At 52.1% G+C, this 11,491-nt stretch overlaps 2 non-coding genes across 2 annotated transcripts; both read left to right on the top strand.

Moving 5' to 3' along the window:
* Nucleotides 1-5,944: 5,944 nt before the first annotated feature.
* On the top strand, nt 5,945-7,802 carry LOC121856912. Its single transcript, XR_006087076.1, has one exon. It is a non-coding gene; the product is annotated as a small subunit ribosomal RNA (ribosomal RNA).
* A 393-nt stretch (nt 7,803-8,195) lies between these two features.
* LOC121856911 lies at nt 8,196-8,359 on the top strand. Its single transcript, XR_006087075.1, has one exon. It is a non-coding gene; the product is annotated as a 5.8S ribosomal RNA (ribosomal RNA).
* The last annotated feature ends 3,132 nt before the right edge of the window (nt 8,360-11,491 follow it).

Here is an 11,491-nt window from a genome sequence, read left to right as displayed (position 1 = left end):
GTCAATCGGGGGACGATTTAATAGCATACTACAGAAGCTTGCACACCCGAATGGGAGACCGTCAACGTCAATCGGGGGTCGATTTAATAGCATACTACAGAAACTTGCACACCCGAATGGGAGACCCTCAAAGTCAATCGGGGATCGATTTGATAGCATACCACAGAAACTTGCACACCCGAATGGGAGACCGTCAAAGTCAATCGGGGGTCGATTTAATAGCATACTACAGAAACTTGCACACCCGAATGGGACACCGTCAAAGTCAATCGGGGGTCGATTTGATAGCATACTACAGAAACTTGCACACCCGAATGGGAGACCGTCAAAGTCAATCGGGGATCGATTTGATAGCATACCACAGAAACTTGCACACCCGAATGGGAGACCGTCAAAGTCAATCGGGGGTCGATTTAATAGCATACCACAGAAACTTGCACACCCGAATGGGAGACCGTCAAAGTCAATCGGGGGTCGATTTGATAGCATACTACAGAAACTTGCACACCCGAATGGGAGACAGTGAAAGTCAATCGGGGGTCGATTTAATAGCATACTACAGAAACTTGCACACCCGAATGGGAGACAGTCAAAGTCAATCGGGGGTCGATTTAATAGCATACTACAGAAACTTGCACACCGAATGGGAGACCGTCAAAGTCAATCGGGGGACGATTTAATAGCATACTACAGAAACTTGCACACCCGAATGGGAGACCGTCAAAGTCAATCGGGGGTCGATTTGATAGCATACTACAGAAACTTGCACACCCGAATGGGAGACAGTCAAAGTTAATCGGGGGTCGATTTAATAGCATACTACAGAAATACTACGAAACTTGCACGAATAGGAGACCGTCAAAAAGTCAATGGAATTCGATTTAATAACATACGAAAACTTGCACCGAATGGGGAAGACCGTCAAAAATCAATCGAGTCGGGTTGATAACATACTACAGAAACTTGCACACCCGAATGGGAGACAGTGAAAGTCAATCGGGGGTCGATTTAATAGCATACTACAGAAACTTGCACACCCGAATGGGAGACCGTCAAAGTCAATCGGGGGTCGATTTAATAGCATACTACAGAAACTTGCACACCCGAATGGGAGACCGTCAAAGTCAATCGGGGTCGATTTGATAGAATACTACAGAAACTTGCACACCCGAATGGGAGACAGTCAAAGTCAATCGGTCGATTTAATAGCCTACAAACTTACACACCAGATAGGAGATAAATAAAGAATCAATCGGAAATTGATTTAATAACATATACACAGAAACTTGCACACCGAATAGAGAGAGACCAAATCAAGTCAATCGGGGTCGATTTGATAGCATACTGAGAAACTTGCACGAATGGGAGGAACCGTCAAGAATCAATGCGGGGTCGATTTGATAGCATACTACAGAAACTTACACCGAATAGAGACTGATCAAAGAATCAATCGAGAATTAGAATTTAATAGCATACCACAGAGAACTTGCACACCCGAATGGGAGACCATCAGAGTCAATCGAGGGTCGATTTAATAACATACTATACAAAATGATCCGAGAATGTGCACACACCGAGTGGGAGACGGTGATGAAAGCGTCCGCCCTTGTACACTGGATGGCACTATTTCACTATAGTAAGGGGTAGGGCCACCTCGGTCATATTATACAACATGCCAGAGAAGTTCCACACCCGCATGGGAGACCGTCAAAGTGAATCGGGGGTCGATTTGATAGCATACTACAGAGAACTTGCACACCCGAATGGGAGACCGTCAAAGTCAATCGGGGGTCGATTTGATAGCATACTACAGAGAACTTGCACACCCGAATGGGAGACAGTCAAAGTCAATCGGGGGTCGATTTAATAGCATACTACAGAAACTTGCACACCCGAATGGGAGACCGTCAAAGTCAATCGGGGGTCGATTTGATAGCATACTACAGAAACTTGCACACCCGAATGGGAGACCGTCAAAGTCAATCGGGGGTCGATTTGATAGCATACTACAGAAACTTGCACACCCGAATGGGAGACAGTGAAAGTCAATCGGGGGTCGATTTAATAGCATACTACAGAAACTTGCACACCCGAATGGGAGACAGTGAAAGTCAATCGGGGGTCGATTTAATAGCATACTACAGAAACTTGCACACCCGAATGGGAGACCGTCAAAGTCAATCGGGGGTCGATTTAATAGCATACTACAGAAACTTGCACACCCGAATGGGAGACCGTCAAAGTCAATCGGGGGTCGATTTGATAGCATACTACAGAAACTTGCACACCCGAATGGGAGACAGTCAAAGTCAATCGGGGGTCGATTTAATAGCATACTACAGAAACTTGCACACCCGAATGGGAGACCGTCAAAGTCAATCGGGGGTCGAGCAAACTTTACAAAATGATCCGAGAATCTGCACACACACCGAGTGGGAGACGGTGATGAAAACGTCCGCCCTTATATGTTCGATTGCACTATTTCACTATATTAAGGGGAGAGGGTGCCTTCGCACACATATTCGGTGTGAAATATCTTCCGCCCCCCAGCGGAGCGCTTCGGCGCCTCTGCGAAGCAAAGCGCGACATTCAAAAACAACAACCAAAATTGCCGTCGCTTTCCCTTCCCTGCCCTGCAATGGCTGGAGCAGCAGCAGAAGAAGAGAGAGAGAAAATAGTCTCATGGGGTCAGAGGAATGGCAGTGGAGCGCGATCTATGAATTTCACTAGCCAGGTCTGTCTCCCAATTGAACATTATTACTCTCTCGGCGCGCACGTCGCCACCACGGTTTCCGCGACAGCAGCAGCATCATGATGTTGCGTCTATTGTAAGTCCGGAACCGGGTTATTCGGCTGTTCGCGAACAGTCAGGTTTTAACCTTGCCTAACAAACGATCAAACAACTTCCACTCTCGAGGTGCAGTACGGTGACTGTCCTATCGTCCGCTCTTGTATGCTGGATTGCACTATTTCACTATATTAAGGGGAGGTGCCTTCACACCTATTGATTGTGGAATATCTTCCGCCCCAGCCAGGCGCGCCGGCGCCACCTCTCTGCGAAGCTCGCGGCATTCAAAAACAACAACCAAAGTTGCCGTCGCTTTCCTTCCCTGCCTGCTGTGCTGGGCAACAGCAGCAGAAGAAGAAAAATAATCTCATGGGGTCAGAGGAATGGCAGTGGGTGCGATCTATGAATTTCACTAGCCAGAGTCTGTCTCCCCAATTGAACATTATTGCTCTCTCTCGGCGCACACGTCGCCACCACGGTTTCGCGACAACGCTTTAGCATCATGATGTTGCGTCTATTATGAAGATCCGGAACCGGGTTATTCGGCATTCGCGAACAGTCGGGTTTTTTAACAACTGCCTAACAAACGATCAAACAACTTCCACTCTCGAGTGCGGTGCGGTGACTGTCCTATGTCGCTCTTGTATGCTGGATTGCACTATTTCACTATATTAAAGGGGAGAGGTGCCTTCACACCTATTCGGTGTGGAATATCTTCCGCCCCAGCGGAGCACCTTCAGGCGCCTCTCTTGAAATCATGTGACATTCAAAAACAACAACCAAAGTTGCCGTCCTTTCCCTTCCCTGCCCTGCAATGGCTGGAGCAGCAGCAGCAGCAGAAGAAGAAGAAGAGAGAGAGAGAGAAAATAGTCTCATGGGGTCAGAGGAATGGCAGTGGAGCGCGATCTATGAATTTCACTAGCCAGGTCTGTCTCCCAATTGAACATTATTACTCTCTCGGCGCGCACGTCGCCACCACGGTTTCCGCGACAGCAGCAGCATCATGATGTTGCGTCTATTGTAAGTCCGGAACCGGGTTATTCGGCTGTTCGCGAACAGTCAGGTTTTAACCTTGCCTAACAAACGATCAAACAACTTCCACTCTCGAGGTGCGGTACGGTGACTGTCCTATCGTCCGCTCTTGTATGCTGGATTGCACTATTTCACTATATTAAGGGGAGAGGGTGCCTTCACACACATATTCGATGTGAAATATCTTCCGCCCCCCAGCGGAGCGCTTCGGCGCCTCTGCGAAGCAAAACGCGGCATTCAAAAACAACAACCAAAATTGCCGTCGATTTCCTCTCCCTGCCCTGCAATGGCTGGAGCAGAAGGAGAGCGAGAGAGAGAATAGTCTCATTGGGTCAGAGGAATGGCAGTGGAGCGGGCTAATGGCGAGTAGGCTCGCGATCTATCAATTACACTAGCCAGGTCGCTCTCCCTATTGAACATTATTACTCTCTCACGTCGCCACTGCGGTTTCCGCGACAGCAGCAGCATCATCATGATGTTGCATCCACCAATTAGTCCGGAACCGGGTTATTCGGCTGTCTGCGAACAGTCCGGTTTTAACCTTACCCAGCATCCACTCTCGAGGTGCGGTACGGTGAATGTCCTATCGTCCGACCTTGTATGCTGGATTGCACTATTTCACTATATTAAGGGGAGAGGGTGCCTTCACACACATATTCGGTGTGAAATATCTTCCGCCCCCCAGCGGAGCGCTTCGGCGCCTCTGCGAAGCAAAGCGCGGCATTCAAAAACAACAACCAAAATTGCCGTCGCTTCCCTGCCCTGCAATGGCTGGAGCAGAAGAGAGAGAGATTTTAGTCTCATTGGATCAGAGGAATGGCAGTGGAGCGGGCTTATGGCGAGTAGGCTCGCGCTCTATCAATTACACTTGCCAGGTCTCTCTTCCGTTTGGACATTATTTACTCCGTCTCTCTCTCTCGGCGCACACGTCGCCACCCTACTAGTTTCCGTCACAGCATATGCTGCGGCCTTTCAGTCCGGAACGGGGCTCCCCTTCGCCTTGCTGTCTGCCCAACTTAGCGGACTTGCGTTGGCTGATCACCCCGTCTTCGCGTCTGTGCCGGCCTTCAATGCAGCGCCCAACCGTCTCTTGACCGAGATTCATTGCACTATTCCACGCGCAAACGGCTACCCTAAATGTGCATAGACAACGCTCATGGTTCAACACGACCAGGGCGCAGTCTGGGAGCCGAGTATACTAAAAAGAGAGTTTAGCAGCCAAAACTCGTCAAAGCACACGTTGGGTTACCCCATCACCTAACAACGATGATGGCGGTTCCCACCCGTGAAATACACAACCTAACCAATATTGGGCGACGATGGCGCTCATGAGCCCACGTCCCCACAAACAGTAAGAGAAAGAGAGAGAGGAGGAGATGGGCCAATGTGCGGTCCCTCGCCCAATGTCTTATGCCTCGCTGGGGCAAAGAGAAGAGAAGAGGAGCGGATAAGGGAGGAGATTGGCCAACGTGCGGTCCCTCGCCCAATGTCGGCTGCCTCGCTGGAGCTGGGTAAAGAGGAGAGGAGCGGATAAGGGAGGAGATTGGCACACACGGTGGCGCTGCCGGCGCCGAGGATAGCAAGAGAAGGTGCAGTTTGATCTGATCATCTGGTTTGCTATTTCTCTAAGGCCAACGTGCGGTCCCTCGCCCAATGTCGGCTGCCTCGCTGGGGCAAAGAGAAGAGGAGAGGATAAGGGAGGAGATTGGCACACACGGTGGCGCTGCCGGCGCCGAGGATAGCGAGAGAAGGTGCAGTTTGATCTGATCATCTGGTTTGCTATTTCTCTAAGGCCAACGTGCGGTCCCTCGCCCAATGTCTTCTGCCTCGCTGGGGCAAAGAGAAGAGGAGCGGATAAGGGAGGAGATTCGCCAACGTGCGGTCCCTCGCCCAATGTCGGCTGCCTCGCTGGAGCTGGGGCAAAGAGGAGCGGATAAGGGAGGAGATTGGCACACACGGTGGCGCTGCCGGCGCCGAGGATAGCAAGAGAAGGTGCAGTTAGATCTGATCATCTGGTTTGCTATTTCTCTAAGGCCAACGTGCGGTCCCTCGCCCAATGTCTTCTGCCTCTCTCTCAATCTCACTATTTTGGCCGCCGTGATAGGCGCCGCCAACAGCAGCAGCTACCTGGTTGATCCTGCCAGTAGTCATATGCTTGTCTCAAAGATTAAGCCATGCATGTGTAAGTACAAGCCGATTTAAGGCGAAACCGCGAATGGCTCATTAAATCAGCTATGTTTCATTGGATCTGTAAACCCACTTACTTGGATAACTGTGGCAATTCTAGAGCTAATACATGCAATTGGTCTCTGACCGCAAGGGAAGAGCGCTTTTATTAGTTCAAAACTGGTCGGGCCCCGGTCCGTAACCCACCTGTGGTGAATCTGAATAACTTCGGGCTGAGCGCACGGTCTCCGCACCGGCGCCGCTTCTTTCAAGTGTCTGCCTTATCAGCTTTCGATTGTAGGTTATGCGCCTACAATGGCTATAACGGGTAACGGGGAATCAGGGTTCGATTCCGGAGAGGGAGCCTGAGAAACGGCTACCACATCTAAGGAAGGCAGCAGGCACGCAAATTACCCACTCCCGGCACGGGGAGGTAGTGACGAAAAATAACGATGTGAGTCTCATCCGAGGCCTCGCAATCGGAATGAGTACACTTTAAATCCTTTAACGAGTATCCATTGGAGGGCAAGTCTGGTGCCAGCAGCCGCGGTAATTCCAGCTCCAATAGCGTATATTAAAGTTGTTGCGGTTAAAAAGCTCGTAGTTGGATCTCAGTTCCGGACTGACGGTGCACCGCCCGGTGTTTACTGTCACGCTCGAACAACCGCCCTTGACTGCTGAGGATGCTCTTTGTCGAGTGTCGAGTGGCCGAAGTTTACTGAAAAAATTAGAGTGCTCAGAGCAGGCTATTTGAATGGCCCGAATGGTGATGCATGGAATAATGGAATAGGACCTCGGTTCTATTTTGTTGGTTTCGGAACCAGAGGTAATGACTAATCGGAACAAGCGGGGGCATTACGTATTGCGGCGCTAGAGGTGGGGGTATGCTTGGACCGTCGCCAAGACGAACTACTGCAGCATTTGCCAGAGATGTTTTCATTAATCAGAACGAAAGTTAGAGGTTCGAAAGGCGATCAGATACCGCCTAGTTCTAACCATAAACGATGCCAACTAGCGATCCGCCGGCGTTATTCCCATGACCCGGCGGGCAGCTTCCGGGAAACCAAAGTCTTTGGGTTCCGGGGGAAGTATGGTTGCAAAGCTGAAACTTAAAGGAATTGACGGAAGGGCACCACCAGGAGTGGAGCCTGCGGCTTAATTTGACTCAACACGGGAAACCTCACCAGGCCCAGACACCGGAAGGATTGACAGATTGAGAGCTCTTTCTCGATTCGGTGGGTGGTGGTGCATGGCCGTTCTTAGTTGGTGGAGCGATTTGTCTGGTTAATTCCGATAACGAACGAGACTCTGGCCTACTAAGTAGTCGACGGATCTCCAGAAAATGGTGTCAGTTCGCAACTTCTTCTTAGAGGGATAAGCGGCAATTCTAGCCGCACGAGATTGAGCAATAACAGGTCTGTGATGCCCTTAGATGTTCTGGGCCGCACGGCGCTACACTGAAGGGATCAACGAGTTTTCCCCCTCCGAGAGGAGCGGGTAACCCGTTCAAAGCCTTTCTTGATAGGGATTGGGGCTTGCAATTGTTTCCCATGAACGAGGAATTCCCAGTAAGTGCAAGTCATCAGCTTGCGCTGACTACGTCCCTGCCCTTTGTACACACCGCCCGTCGCTACTACCGATTGAATGATTTAGTGAGGCCTTCGGACTGGCGCTCTTGGATTGTCGGCCCCGTTGCCCGCGAGGGTTTTCTGGGGTCGTCGCCTCGAGCTGACGGAAAGATGTCCAAACTTGATCATTTAGAGGAAGTAAAAGTCGTAACAAGGTTTCCGTAGGTGAACCTGCGGAAGGATCATTAACAGAGAGAAAGAGAACGGGGCGCTCTTAAAACTACTACTCTCCTGATTTGGGCGGTCTCGGGCTCTGCTCTGGCAACTCCAGCAGCGAAAGAGGACAATCCCGGCCCCCGCACCAAAAATAGGTACCACCACGCTGTAGGTGGACCACACTCGGGCGAGAGCGCGAAGACCGGAGGAGGAGGACGGACGGGGCTTTGGACGGCTGCCCGTCCGTTCCTTACTACCGGCGAATAAGCCTCTTGACCCAAAAAGAGTGAAATTCAAGTGTCAAAAAACAACAACAAGCCGTCCGGCCAAACCCAAACCACAAACTTGGGCTATGTCTGTCAAACCCTTTCATTGAGACTCGACCTGTGATGGTTAGTCGCAAAAAGACCAAATGGCAAATACACAACTCTTAACGGGGGATCACTCGGCTCGTGGGTCGATGAAGACCGCAGCAAACTGCGTGTCGGTATGTGAATCGCAAGAATACCAGATACATCGACAAGTTGAACGCATATTGCGGCGGCGGCAGCCATATGAGCTTGTCGCCGCCACTCCTCTACGAGGGTCGGAAATATACATCCATCGGTTGCTGCGAGTTCGGTGCCTGCTGACTGTCTCCCCGACACGAGGGTAACCCGAACCGAGCTTCCGCCTTGGGGTTTAATCGCCCGCGCCTTGCGCGAGGCGTGCCCTTAAAAACAAGCAAGCCTATCACTAGCAAGTCCATGGACTTGGCGCACCCACATTCAACCACAACAAAGCGACAGTTGTCGCCCTCGCAAATAACTGGAGGCGGCGCTCTTTTGCCTGCTGTCCACAGAGACACGAATGGCCGTCGGCCGCTCATGGCTGATGCTGCACATGTTCTAAGAGGCACTCCATCCCACGAAGAGGAAACGAAACCGGGTCGGATATCTTTTAAGTAAGCCCCGCCGGAATTTCGTCTATCACCTCGAAAAGAGTGCTTGGCATGCATTGCAGTGGAACCTAAATTGATGAGTGCGCCTGGGCCCGCAGTCTACCATGTAGTGGTGCAGGCAGAGAGATGAGAATGCTTGGGTGACGCCGTGCTCTTCCTCACGCGCTCCTCCACCCTCTCCCACGGTCAGACGCGGTGTGGGCGTTCTCTTTGAGAGTTCGCCACGAGTCCACGTCTATCTCATGACTGGGAGGGAGGCAGGGGGAGTTCTCTCTAAACGCGTTAAAGACGGTGTTGCGCCTCATAACGGCGCTCGCCGGGATAGAGCACTAGTTCTGCAGCCGGAAAGGCCGCTCACGCCAATTAATACTGCGACTCTCGCTCTCTTTCTCCGGATAAACAAGTGCCACTGCTGTGGCATGCGGGAACGGGGAAAGAGGTCAAAGTTTAAGCGGCAAAGGTGCGGCCGAGTAAGGGCGGAACACGAGCGTATATGCATTAAAACTGTGTGTGTATATGACTCTGCGAGAGATGTTCTGCTGGAACACTTTTCCTATTGGCTATTTACCACTCAATGAGAAGGAACGGAGTCAGGGGTGGGAGTGCCGGCGCCATGGCCGCTGGTACCCCCGCGACAAGCCCCTCAAACCTTCCTGCCTGGTAATGTCGGTGGTGAAGAAAGTCGGTGGCAGAGCGTCTTCCGCTTCGTGGTTGGGGAACTTGTTCCCCCTAAGGATGATGAGACCACGATCGACCTCGTAGTAGGAGAGAGCTACCCGCCAAATTTAAGCATATTAATAAGCGGAGGAAAAGAAACCAACAGGGATTCCCTTAGTAAGGGCGACTGAACCGGGAAAAGCCCAGCGCATAACCTCGATGTCTTCGGGCACGAGGGGTGTTGCGTTTCAGAGGGTCCAGCACGCCGTCCCATACCGTCTAAGTCAAGCTTGAAAGCGGCCACTGCCCATGGAGGGTGACAGGGCCATATGGCGGCGCCCATGAGGGTACAGATGGGACGGTCGGAAAGGGCCTCTCTGAAGAGTCGGGTTGCTTGAAAGTGCAGCCCAAAGCAGGTGGTAAACTCCATCTAAGGCTAAATATGACCACGAGACCGATAGCGAACAAGTACCGTGAGGGAAAGTTGAAAGAACTTTGAAGAGAGAGTTCAAGAGTACGTGAAACCGTTAAGAGCCAAACGGGTGGAAACTCGAAGGTCGAACTGAGGGGATTCAGCTCGTCGGCTGTCGGCTGGGTGGGGTGTTGTAATTGAGCGACCTTAAAATGTTTGGGCGCGCCCCCCACTCACGCTGGCGTCGGCGGGCGTGTTCGCCTCGTAGTAGGTCCACCGCGCGACCCGTTGCGGGGACGTCGAAGGCCCGGTCCGGACTGGTACCTCGCCGCCGACTCTCTCCCGAAAGCTCTCGTCTGGGGGAGACCCGCGCGACGGGGAACCACCGGTGTCCTGGCTGCCCTGCGACGCGTCGTCGAAGAACACGCCGCTTGACGCGCGGTTTGCTCGCCGGGTGTGCAAAATTAGGTGATCCACCCGACCCGTCTTGGCTACCAGACTAGAGAGTCTAACATGTGTGCAAGTCAATGGGCTCACCAACCCCAAAGGCGAAATATAAGTAGCCAGGCGCCGGGGCGCGCCTGTAACAAGCTCCGGTCGCGTCTTGGGCTTGATCCCTGACCGGCTGCTCTTGACCTCCTTACGCCCGCGTTTCATGAGGTGAATACCTCCCCGTCTCTGGGCGTTGCGTGTAGTAAGAGGTCGTCAGGGCGATGGTCGAAGTTTAATTTCCCCTCATGGGAGGCGCAGGCCAGGACTTATGAGCGGTGCTGTCCGTCCCCGGAAGCGGGCCGTCGGTAAACGGCGGAGGCGCACCGGGGCAGGCTCGCGGGCAGTCGGCAAGTACCATGAGCATATATGTTGGGACCCGAAAGATGGTGAACTATGCCTGGCTAGGATGAAGCCAGAGGAAACTCTGGTGGAGGTCCGTAGCGATTCTGACGTGCAAATCGATCGTCGGAGCTGGGTATAGGGGCGAAAGACTAATCGAATCATCTAGTAGCTGGTTCCCTCCGAAGTTTCCCTCAGGATAGCTGGAACTCGCAGGGTGAATTTCATCCGGTAAAGCGAATGATTAGAGGTCTTGGGGACGAAACGTCCTCAACCTATTCTCAAACTTTAAATGGGTGAGATGCCGAGCTTGCTTGCAGGGATGAAGCTCCGGCGACTAATCTGAGTATCTAGTGGGCCACTTTTGGTAAGCAGAACTGGCGCTGTGGGATGAACCAAACGTCGAGTTAAGGGGCCTAAATGAATGCTCATTCAGATCCCATTGAAAGGCGTTGGTTGCTATAGACAGCAGGACGGTGGCCATGGAAGTTGGAATCCGCTAAGGAGTGTGTAACAACTCACCTGCCGAAGCAACTAGCCCTTAAAATGGTATGGCGCTCAAGCATTCTCCCGATACTCGACCGCCGGGCGCACTACCGGCCTCGCTCTCAAGGCGAGGTCTCGAAGCCCCGGTGAGTAGGAGGGTCGCAGTGGTGAGCGCTGAAGGGTTTCGGCGTGGGCCGGCCTGGAGCCGCCACTGGTGCAGATCTTGGTGGTAGTAGCAAATACTCGAGAGAGACTCCCTTGATGACCGAAGCGGAGAAGGGTTCCATGTGAACATCAGTTGGACATGGGTTAGTCGCTCCTAAGCCCAGGGCTAAGGCCTGATCCACGCTCGAGGCAAATGCAACACGAGCAGAGGAGAAGAAGAAGAACAACTC

Source organism: Homarus americanus, unplaced genomic scaffold, assembly GCF_018991925.1.
Source record: "Homarus americanus isolate GMGI-L3 unplaced genomic scaffold, GMGI_Hamer_2.0 scaffold4684, whole genome shotgun sequence".
NCBI lineage: Eukaryota > Metazoa > Arthropoda > Malacostraca > Decapoda > Nephropidae > Homarus > Homarus americanus.
Note: the sequence above shows the minus strand (reverse complement) of the source record. Positions and strands in the feature narration are given on the sequence as shown.